Source organism: Crinia signifera, chromosome 2 (assembly GCF_055691185.1).
Source record: "Crinia signifera chromosome 2, ASM5569118v1, whole genome shotgun sequence".
Lineage (NCBI taxonomy): Eukaryota > Metazoa > Chordata > Amphibia > Anura > Myobatrachidae > Crinia > Crinia signifera.
Genome location: NC_139218.1, coordinates 273,361,227 through 273,373,852, shown reverse-complemented (window position 1 = coordinate 273,373,852; position 12,626 = coordinate 273,361,227).

Genomic DNA, 12,626 nt, shown 5'->3' with positions numbered 1-12,626 from the left:
TATTAATTAATTCCCTTTTCCTTTCCTCCAGGTAAGTGTATAATTACTATCATATGCTAAATACTCATTTATTATTGCGCAATAATATACCTGCTGCAGCTGCAAACTTTTACTTAGTCTCTCTATTAGGTAGTCACTTCTAACCAAAGTGTCTATTTTTGTTTTGTAAATGGAGTCACGCACTGAGTATCCTGGCAATGGGCTTACTGTATTGGGAATCCACAAGTGAAAGTGAATCAGATAATAATTGCTGGCTTTCTCACAATGTAACAGCACTGTAACAACACTGTATATATCCTCTCTGCACTTTTCTTCATATCCTTTGCCTAAGCATATAAGTCACTGTAGCATGAAGCCATCTGTATAAAGTCTTTCCACCTTATTGCTTATTACAGTCAATATTTCTCCATCAAAGAATAAGACTTCTTCTCTCCTTCTGATGAGGAACCAAATAAATGTCTGCCTGTTGTACAGTTATCATCTGAGGTAAACACAGCATCTGTGTTAAACCTGCATTATGCTGCTTTCCCACTGCAGACCAGTTTAAAGTACTGGTAATCTTAAATGGTATTTAAAACGGTATTAGCATTCCCACTGCAGCAGATTACCGTTTTAAATACCATTTAAGTAGCATTCCCATTGCAGTGAACCGTGTAAAATGTAGAGTGCCTAACCCCCCCCCCAGTGTAAAGAGTGCCTTATCCCTCCCCCCCCAAGTGTAAAGAGTGCCTAACCCCCCGTACCTGCCCTGTGCCCCCACCTCCCCTCCCCTTGTACTTACCTGCACGGGGATGCAGGGCAGTGGTGAGGCAGCGGGGGTCCATGCAGGGTTCAGGCAGTCCCAGTGCCTGATGAGAACTAGTAGTTCTCACTTTGCGCATATGTAATGAGTACACGTGCATAATAATGAGCCGCTCATTACATATGCTCATATGTAATGAGCGGCTCATTATTATGCACGTGCATTCATTACACATGCACAAAGTGAGAACTACTAGGTCTCATCAGGCACTGGGACTGCCTGGAGGCTAAATAACATTTAAGAGGCATTCCCACTGCCTCTTAAACGTTATTTTAACGTGTAGGACTCTGCTTTAAAAACGGGTTGAAATACCATTTAGCTTTAAACGGTATTTCAACTCTGGCACTTTCCCACTGCAGCCTTAAACCGGTAAATTGCACTGAATATCGGCAATTTACCGTTTTTTAGCTGCAGTGGGAGAAGGGGCATTAGATTGGTAGCTTATTTTAACCTTCCAGGGATAGTATACTGTATCTTTCAATATATACATTTGGGTGAGAGAAGAGCGTATTACAGCCTTTCTGGGGTAAAATGTCTCTTTTATGTCTGTGGCTGTGTATAAATATAGCGGACTTTAGCTATCTGAGGTAAAATGTCTTTCAAATGTATACAGCTCTGTAGGTAATTATGAGACCACCTCTTTCCAAGGCTGGTACAGGATGTATATATTTTGAGGCTGGACTCACCACACCTCTCTTTATCATTTACAGTCCAACAGGTCACAGTGAAAACTTGTAGGGGATTCCCAGTAACTGATGAGCCATTTCTGCATAACCCCAGTAAGTATAAGCGTCCTCCATGCTCCCGCTATCTGCCACACTTTCTCCCTGGACTTCCCCTTACAGACTGCACTGCCCAACTGCTGCTCACTCTCCTTCTGACACTGGTCATATGACATGCTACTGACTTTCTGTGCAGCTGCAGAGGCTGCTGGGAATTATTCACCACTGTAAACAAATTCACTATAGCATGCTTCATCATCACACACACACACACACACACACACACAATACATTGTATAGCAGGATATTACATGATGATTTTGACTAGTGGTTTCTTGTTACATTTTAGATGCCCATTTTAAAATGTTACATAAAAACGCGTAAAAAAATCAAATATAAACTCAAATTTAAAAAATTGACAAACATTTTATTATGTGGCATATGTACTAAGCCTTGAAAACTGATGACAATCCAAGTTATCACACTCCATTTTATCATTTTGGAAGGCTTAAAACTGTACATCTGGTGACTACCTGCACATGCGGAAATGCCTGGCTTCTACTGCTACATGCTACTGATATGACATCAGCTGCGTGCCCCAAGCAGGCATTGACATGCCTGCTACTGCCTCCCTGCATGCCCCTGGCCCTCCCTCTCAGCAGCGAACGATCCGACTGCTGGGGTTTGCACATGCGCAGACATGTGCATGATCAATCCCCAACCAAAGGGGCTGGATCGCAATGAGTTATCCTGAATAAGCCCCCTAGTGCAGCCTCACAAACTGCATCTGGCTTTTGTCTCACAGAAAAGTTAAAAAAGGCCAGATTCTCTAAGCTTAAAAAGTGATAAAATGGAGAGTGATAAACAGCCAGCCAATCAGCTCCTGTCTGACATTTTTCAAACACAGTCTGTGACATGGCAGGTAGGAGCTGATTGGCTGACTGTTTTTCACTCTCCATGTTATCACTTTTTTGCGTTTTTTTTTAAAACAATCTGAGTTTTCTTCATACCTACTAAAGTAGCCTTTTGTGCATTTTATTTGTGCACACTGCAACATGACACGTTAGCATGTTTTTCATTCACAAGCTTTAACCACTGATTTCCCTGGATCAGATTTCAGGTGGTGACTCTGGGCCTTATTCTAGTTCACTCTAAAACTCTAGAAGGACAAAATCATGTGCACTGCAGGTGGGGAAGATGTAACATGTGCAGAGAGAATTAGATTTGGGTGAGTTATTTAGTTTCTGTGCAGGGAAAATACTGACTGCTTTATTTTTACACTGCAATATAGATCTCACTTTGAAGTAAAATCCCACCCAAATCTAATTCTCTCTTCACAAGTAACATCTGCCCTACCTGCAGTGCACATGGTTTTGTCCATCTAAGAAGGAATTTGTTAGAAAGAGTGAACTAGAATAAGGCCCTCTGGCACTAGCCCTTTCTTCATCAGAGAGGGTGTCTAACTTGCTTATCCTCTGACATTGCACTATAGAGTCAGCATTGATCAATGCTCAATCAATAACATGCTATGAAATCCAACTGAACCTTGTAACATAATAAAGGCATTCAATATAGAAACCACATGGGTACACAAGTCACAGGAAGAAAGTACTTCCAAATGTACCTTCTCCGGTGTTTGCACAGCACAGGGGATGGCAATCATAAATTGAGAGTAAAGTCCAGGACTCCCTGTCCTGGAGAGGGCCATTTTGGGAGGTATGGATATGAGCTACCGATTTTGACTATAGAGTCAAAAATGGTAGACAACTTAGCACCTTTCATTGCCAAAATCTTACATAGTAAAATTTGCACAGTGTGTATAGTCAATATAGGTGGTTTCTGGGCTCTGGGGAGTTCAAAGGAAATTACATAGTTAAAAACCATACATATCCAAAATTTTACTAAGTATATGCCCCTTGAAAGTTGCTCAAATTAGTAATGTCCCTCAGGTGCTGAAAGGAAGGGAGTTGTTCTAGAAATATGCACAAAACATGTTTCCCCACAGCTAACTGGCCAGTCACGGGAGATGTACGGGGACTAGTGGCAGTGAGCTTGGAACTTTATATTTGGTCTGCACCGGCCTGGAAGGCAGTGGCTTAAGAGCTGGCACGGAGTGTTTTGATGGCCTGGAAGCCGACACGGTACTGCTGTAGATGGCCTAGGAGCCAGAGGGTAGTCAACAGCCTGGCAGCCGGAGGGATCTTGACGACCTGGGAGTGGACAGGAGCTTGTGGACACCATGGAGTCGACACTGGAGTCGATGGCCTGGGAGCCGACATGGGAGTGGATGGCCTAGGAGTGGACAGGAGCTTGTTGATGACCTGGGAGCTGACATGGGCTGTTGACGGCCTGGGAACCACTGTAGAGTCTGTCTGGCCTAGGAGCCAGGAGGGTACATTAGCCTGACAGTCACAGGAGAGTCTGGAAGCCAGAAGGGTATGTTGGCCAGGGAACCAATAGTGTATTCTTCAGCCTAGGATCTGGAGATGGTTGCAGCGTCGACCTGGGAGCCGATGACGGCAGCGTCAACATGGGAGCCGGTGACGGCAGCGTCAACCTGGGAGCCGATGGTCCTGTGCTGCACTCGGGAAGCTGACTAAGCTGGACGCTGGAGATAATATAACAGCAGCTACTGCAGGTGGAATTAACCAGGCAAGGTGGTAGTAACAACAACAGAAACAGGATGAGGTTCACTGTAGCACAGGGCTGGGCAACACCGGCCCTCCAGATGTTAATGGACTACACATCCCAGGATGCTTTGCATTAGTTTTGCTATGTGGCCATGCTGAAACTGATGCTGGGATGTGTAGTTCATTAACATCTGGAGGGCCGGTGTTGCCCAGCCCTGCTGTAGCAGGTACTCAGGAGCTTTGAAGTCAGTCTCCGGGAAACTCTCAGGAGTATGACTAGTGAGGTTTAGAGTTGACGCCTGTATCAACTAGGGAGTCGCAAACTCTGCTGGGAGATGCTGGAGTGCCTATATCCTCTTCCCTTGGGAGCTGGAGATGGTAACAGCAAGGAAGGTAACCTGGCAAGTGGAGAGAGCCAGGGAGCTTTGGTAAAAGCAGCAGCAGATTGCACAGAAAACCATAGGGACTCGGACAGGAACCTGGAGCCTTGGGATGCTGACTTCTGAATAAACACAGGGATTAGACTAGTTTTTCAAGGCCCTGAGCTGTTCTCAAGGGAGACCTTATATCCCCCTAGGTAGCTAGGGATTGGCTACTGACTGCAGCAGAAATTAGGTCACAACCAGGAAGTGGGATTACTTGAATACACCTGGATCATTTGACTAGTGCTGAAGCCAGGGAGCCTCACAGGATCTCAATCAAGTAGGAATGCAGAGCAGCTGCAGCAGCAGCATGGACATAGACAAGCCTGGAACATTGGAAATCAGAAAACAAATGTAAACCAAGTCAGGTTTGTGATACATACACACTAGGCATCTTTGAGCTGAAAGCAGCTCAATTTACTCTTTCAGTTCGAAAGCTACCCACTGTATACGGGGCAGTGATGAGTGGTGAGCACTGATGCGTGCTTCGGCATCAACGCTGACCCGGACCCTCATACTGCCTGAGGAAGGGATATTGGATCCCGATACACGTTGCAGCAGCAGCTTGGAGTGTGTCACTAAAGGTGGATTGTGACCAGACCTGATCTTTGAAGCAGTTGGGACTTTCGGTTTTTCCGGAGAACCGTGGTCCTTCTAGGATAACAAGATCTTCCTACAGGCTCTTTAAACACATGAATCTGGTAAACCTCCACCCAAATTTTCTTCTTTTATAGCAACTGGGTTGCTGAATATTTGTTTTGGTGTGACTTTACCTTAATGTTTGTTATAAATAAAATGTTGTGACAGTATCACACTATAATATACATTTTATTTTTTATATATCGCCATTAAACAAACCTATGGTGAGCCTCTAAGTCAGGCGAAGTAACTAAGGATAAGGAAAGTACCATTCTGTTTATTATCAATCTGTACCCTCACTGTGTTTTCATTTGGGAACGGTGGCAGCGCACAAGATCACTTATCTTTTGTATCCAAATAAGCCTACTGTTACTAAGGGAGTAATGCTGTGTACACACGGGGGAGATATATTGCTCAGCCATATATGGCTGAGCAATATATGGCTGAGCAATATATTGCTCAGTTTCTCCTGTTCATCAGCGACCAGAGATGGTCGCTGATGAAAAAGAAACTGCCGGGGGGAGCCCGGCAGTGGTAATCAGCTGGTCGCAGGAGTATGTTCCTGCGACCAGCGATCACCACAGGGGCAAAAACGGGAGCGCGCATCCGGCGATATATCGCCGGTGCACACTCCCATTGCGGGCAATATGGTCGATCAGCGACCATATTTCCCGCGATTTTGGACAAAATCGCCCCCGTGTGTACGCACCTTTACTTTAGTGATCTGTGCTGCATGCATTAAGTTTCAGCGCACAGTGTCTAGACTCAAAACCAAATATTACTAGTCCTCATCTGCTAGTATTACCAGCAGATGAGTGACGGGTTGGATGGCTTTCCATAGCATCCTTCTATGGAAAGTCGTCCACCACAGGGAAAAATCACTAAAACAGGTCAAAACTGTGTATGCACTGAGCGTTTCCAGCCCTGAGATTTTCCCCATCATTGTTATCCAAACACTCTGGGCAAAAACACCCAGTGTGTATGGACCTTTAGTGGGAAACAGCAAAAAGAGCCATGACTGGCAATACAAAGCTTCCACATGGTCGGGAGCTACCAGATACTGATCTATTTAATGAAAGTAAGTACTGTAACTTATAAATTATAGTCTTTTTAATTCAAATACAGTATTGTCCTCTTTAGTAGTCCTACTACTCTCTACTTTTTAATATTTGTGTGTATGTGTGTGTCTCTCTCTCTCGATCTCTCGCTCTCTCTCTCTCTCTCTCGATCTGTCCCATTTCTATCACTGTGGCACATGTACCAACACCCCAAACAGCTCCCACTACAGAGGTAGGACAGACCAATCAGAGGAACATACACAGGGTATATTCCAGGTTAACTATATAGCAAAGCAGGAGGCAGACCAGAGTAATGTGTCCTTTACTACTAGTGTGTGTGAACATTAAAAAATAGGTTTGCCATAATGTCCCTTTAATTTGGGACATCTATGATTGACACAGGTTCTGTAGCTGTCTAAATTCAAGCCTGCATTTTTTTTAAAGGGGCAATCAATTACAAGGCAAAACCCTGCCTTTAAATGATTGCCTTTTTTAAAAAAAAAAACATATCTGAGTTCACATCCAGCACGACCACCGAAATCAGACGCTATTTCACCTGGCTCCATTTGTCCAATTGTTCTTGAAGTTTGTGATGCTCATATAAAATAACTTAAAAACACTTTTGAAAAAAACAAACTACAGTACTATATACTAAAGCATCTGCTGTCCATTCCAGTCTCACAATGATAAACCTTTGTCCCAAGTCCCTGTTTTATCATGCCTTCATTATCTTCTAGTTTAGTGCATACAGTAGCACATTGTGAGAACCATTAATCTGCCCCTGAAGATGCAATCATTACAATGCATTTAAATGGCGGAGTCCTTTTTAGCAGCTCTCATACATTTATCTACTACTAAATTAGCCGAAACCCAAATTTAACCAAGGGATCATTTTAAATTATTTAGACACTGTTAAAAGCCTTCTATAATAGATACGTTTATTGGAGTTGATTGCAATTATTGGAAAATGTGTTGATGACGCAGTTATCAAACTATTTTCTGGAATTATAATACCTGTGCTTTAATTCCAAACTTCTGAAATACTGGTGCCTTAATACTTGACTATGGCTTTAAGGATACATTTTTGTGTGACTAATCTAACTGAATAATCTTTAATTATTAAAAGTTGTTTTGTTTTTTTCAGAGTTATCGAATGACATGCTCTGTGTGCATGGAAATGCAGGTTAGTCATTTCCAGGTATTTCCAGACATGCTACTAATGAAGCAATTTGCTGTATGTCCACATGCATTTCACTTGCTGCCATCAACAATTAAAAGGAGCCATCATAAGGTCAATCGAAATGAATGCACTGTCTTCACATATTGTACTGCAGGATGCTGGAAGATGGACTAATTATTGAGAACAAATAAAATACTGTTTTTCCTTCTAAGAGATTAATTTACAATACTTGAATATGTGCGTAGATGTACTGTATACAAACACATTTATGATTTAGTTGTCCTAGAAAATAAATATACATTTTATACGCAATTGGTATAACCAGATGAAAAAATAAATAGCCATCACTACTGGCAACCATAAAGAGGAATGACAGCGATATAGCAAAAAGTAATCAGCGTTTGACAAAACTGTACAAATATGTTTATTATGACATTGATGAAATTACCATTTAATGTGTGACATTAATACCCCATTCAGACAGCAGTTTTTACCGGGTAAAATGCTGGGTTTTTTTACCATTTCAAAATGGTAATATGTGCAGTGTGAAAGGTCCATTTTGAAATTACCAGTTCTGGAAAACTGGTAATTAAAAACGGTTAAAAAGCAGGGTCCTACCCGTTTCTGTGTCACTGTGTAATGTGATGGGACAAAACGGCATTGAAACGGAAATATCCCTTTCAGACCACACTTAATAGAATAGAATCAACTTTATTGGCCATGTGTGCTTGCGCACACTAGGAATTTTTTGTGGATTACAGTGCAGCATCAAGCAGGGATGAAAAGGGGGGGGAGGGAGACATTACATATATTACATAAAGACATTACAAGCATTTAATTTCTAGCTACGACTATGGTGGTCAGGTCGCCAAGTAGGGACACGTTGTTTGGCTGTTGATATTGGGATTGCATTCGCTTTGATTGGATTGTTCAGGTGATGGACGGCTAACGGAAAGAAGCTTCGTGCTGATCTGGACGTTTTGACAGGGATGGACCTGAACCGTCTTCTGGATGGTAGGATGTCGAACAGGTTGTGACCAGGATGCAGCTTGTCGTTTGCGATCTTCTCAGCACGTTTCCTTACCCTGGATGAGAACAGATCCCTTATCGGGGGGAGGTCGGTCCCTATGATCCTTTCCGCAGTCTTCACTACCCTCTGCAGTTTTTGTTTGTCGTTCTCGCTTGCGCCACCGTACCAGATTGTGATCGAGGAACATAAGACAGACTCCACGATGGCAGTGTAGAATATGCACAGCAGCTTCTGTGGGATGTTGAATTTCCTGAGTTGCCTCAGGAAGAACAGGCGCTGTTGGGCCTTTTTGATGTTTGTGGTTATGTTTAATCCCCATCTTAGGTCACTGGACATGGTTGTCCCTAGGAATTTGAAGGAATCAACCCGCGACACCACTGCGTTGGCTATTGTTAGCGGGGCTAGTGCATTTGGTTTTTTCCTGTAGTCGACCACCATCTCAACTGTTTTGGTGGGGTTAAGATCGAGGTTGTTGCTGCTGCACCACTGTGTCAGCTTCTCCACTGCATGCCTGTACGCGGTCTCGTCACCATCCTTGATTAGGCCGATAATAGTGGTGTCATCTGCGAATTTGATGATTTTCACTGACTGCTCAGCTGAGGTGCAGTCATTCGTGTAGAGAGAGAAAAGCAGAGGGGAGAGGACGCATCCTTGGGGGGCTCCAGTACTGATTGTTCGTGTGCTGGACGAGAAGGCGCCGGCTTTGACCACGTGTTCCCTTGCTGTTAGAAAGTCCACTATCCATGAGCATGTTGATCCTGGGATTCCTAAGGAGAGGAGTTTTGGCTGCAGGTTGCCGGGAACGATAGTATTAAATGCTGAGCTGAAGTCCACGAATAGGAATCTTGCATAGGTGCCTTGGTGGTCGAGGTGTTGTAAAATATGGTGCAGCCCGAGGTTGACCGCATCCTCTACACTTCTGTTCGCCCGGTAGGCAAACTGCATGGGGTCAAGGTGAGAGTTTGTCACTTCTTTCAGGTGCTTTAGTACTAGTCTTTCAAATGCTTTCATTAAACAGGTAATATACCATTTAAGATATGCGGTGTGAAAGGGGTTAAGGCTGTCTGACCCTTTTTTTTAAATGTTTTAAATTACCAGGTCAATGCGGTGCGAAAGCAGTATTATATACCTGAAAATGAGTCTGCAACTGCATACAAAATGCTAGGATGCAGAAGCTGCAGCTTATCCTCATCTGAAGTTCTGTTGTGCTTCCTTTGCAACTCTAGTGCTCTGTGAATAGTGTTTGATGGATCTGTAAAGCAAATAAGAAGAAAACATTAAAGTGGCTCATTTATGCATCTTGTGTCACGTGATTTATTGAGGCTAGTTTTATAAGGGCACAACAGTCCTGTCATGTTTCATGAAGCACCAGCCGGAGTGTAACGGAGGCTGGGGGCTTTAATGTAGGGCTGTTGCATGAACGAAAGACTGGAGTGAAGCAATTGAAAAAAATTAAACCTTTTTTAATGAAGATACTGCGGTACAAGATATAATTGATGGCACAATGAATTACTGTAGATATTGATAAATTGGAAGAAGACAATAATAAACAATACTTATTGGAAGAGCTTGAAGATGATTGAGAAGTTGGATGATTGAATGAAAGATTGGATGAATGGATGAAAGATTGGATGATTGGATGAAGAATTGGATGATTGGATGAAGAATTGGATGATTGGATGAAGAAGGGAATGAGAACAAGATGAAGTCCAGTTGAAATCTGTGCTGAATGAGAACATAGCTGCAGAACCAGGGATGCGGACCACAGATAATAACCGTCAGGAGGCGAGGATGAAGATAACCTTGTCCTTGTCCTAGTAGGCGGCAGAGGATTCCCGTGGACAATATGGTGGAGCAGTAGACGATCAGCAGGAGATCAGGATAGACTTTCACCAAAAGCTGATAGATGCCTGTAATGGATACTACAGGGATAGCCAGGAATGTCCAATAATGCTAACGGGTGGACATCATTGTATTGACTGCCGGTCTGGCCCGGCTAGTCAGTATTTAAGGGATGAGCTAAGCAGTGATTGGCTGCGCGTGTGACATCACACCAGGAGCCACGCAGCATAGGCTGTGGAAACCAGGAAGATGGCCGCCGCCAGCTGCGTGGCAGAAACCAGCCGGCGGAGAACACACACGGAGGCGCTGCAGCCGGCGCTTCTCAGCCTGAGGCCTAACATGATACGGACACCATCATGGCGGCTCGTGCCTCACGCCACCCGGAGCCCGCACAGCAGGAGACTGCACACCACAACTGTCACCTGGCGGTGACAGAGTGACAGAACGCAGACAGCCGGCATGGGTATCAGCATCGGAGGTGAGCGCCACGACAGAGGGTAACACATCAGAGGTCTGTGGGACCGGGACAGCACAGGGAGCCAGGGTAGCTGAGATGGTGGTCGTGACAAGTCCTTTTTCCTGCTTAGACTTCATTGTTGTTTTTCCAGCTTTGACTATTAAGAACCTAGCAGTGTAACACTTATCCAGGGTTAGTACTGAATACTCCTGTTTCTTTATCCCTTAGTAAAGTAGTTCCTTGTCTTCAGGGGCTCATTTTTGGAAACTTAACTACTAATGGCTTGATTAAATTGGGGCATGCTTCAAATTAACTACTGCATGGGAGAATTTATAATCTGACAATGCACTCTTTGAGGTTCCATGTTTATTGTGATAGGGAGGCTGCAAGAGCATATAGATTTGAAGTGTATAGTTCTAAGTGTAAGTAGAGTTTCATACTTATTTGGAGTTACACTGGAACTACAGTATGATAAAAAGGCATTGCTCCACTGCACGCACCCTTCCTAGATCTGGGGTGCATGTGATGTGTGACCACTTTGTTTAAATAAAATTCGGAGGCTCTGTACTCACCACAATCAAAAAGTCAGGTTTATTCATATATTTATGAGTACAGTTAAGTTGCAGTCCCATCAAGGGACCCCATTTTTTCTCCAAATCCTTTTTTGTCACTCGGAATTATAAATATTGCAATTGCTATCACATTGGAATTAAATTTATGATACGCTAACTGCTTTGAAGGTCATGTGCACACTAGCTTTTAAAGGTGATACAGTCTCAAAACATATCTGTGCAGTTATCGAATAGATATATCTGTGTCTTCTTTTTCATTGCAGAAATTTACCATTGCACTTCTAAATAGTGATTATTTGCTGATGACTAAAATAATATTGTAGTTGGGTAATTTAATTATCATTTATATAAGTTAGTTAAAAACACTGAACTAAGATATTTTTGTTTGTGAGTAAGGCCTTATACAGTATACTGGCCTTAGACTGTATTAGATCTGCATTGTGTAGTGAGAGTGGGTATTGGAGTTTCTAATCAGTGTCTACAAATGGTTGAAAAGTTAGGTATTAATGAATAGGAAGCTCAGCTGTATAGGGCCCTTATTCTCTTTCACTCGCAAAGGAAAATTCCTTCTCAAATGGACAAAACCATGTGTACTGCAGGTGGGGCAGAAGTAACTTGTGCAGCGGGAATTAGATTTGGGTGGAGTTTTACATCAAAGTGAGATCTACATTGCAGAGTAAAAATAAAGCAAGAAACAAGAAAAAAACTGGAACAGAGCTGTTTAGAATAATTAAATTCTTTATTAAAATAACGACATAATATGGCCAACAAACCAGACAAGACTCACACAATTAAAATTGAGTAATTACTCCAATTTCCCCTACTCCTTTTGTTAAAGTGCTTAGTAGATGCATGCACTTTAAAAAAAAAAAAATTTGTTTGAAAAAAAACCGGTAACTATATTTAACTTGTGTTAATATCCATATTCAGTCCCAACTTATGTGCACAAATTAGTGGTATGAAAATAAAGCAGTCCGTATTTTCCCTGCACAGAAACAAAATAACCCACTCACATCTACTTTGCCTTTGTGAGTGAACCAGAATCAGGGCCCTAGTGTATAGATTCAAAGTGTAATTAAATTCATTTGGATTTAAGCCAGAGTTAAAAGGAAGTCAGCCATTTCTGCCATATCTGCAACTGATTTTATCAAACACAGACCTATGGTGCCAATTCAGACCTGATTGCTCAGGCCCGAATTCGGTCCTGTGTCCCATGGTAGCGGGCTTGAATATGCGCATGTGCAAAATCCATGAGCGAACGGCTTCAGCCAC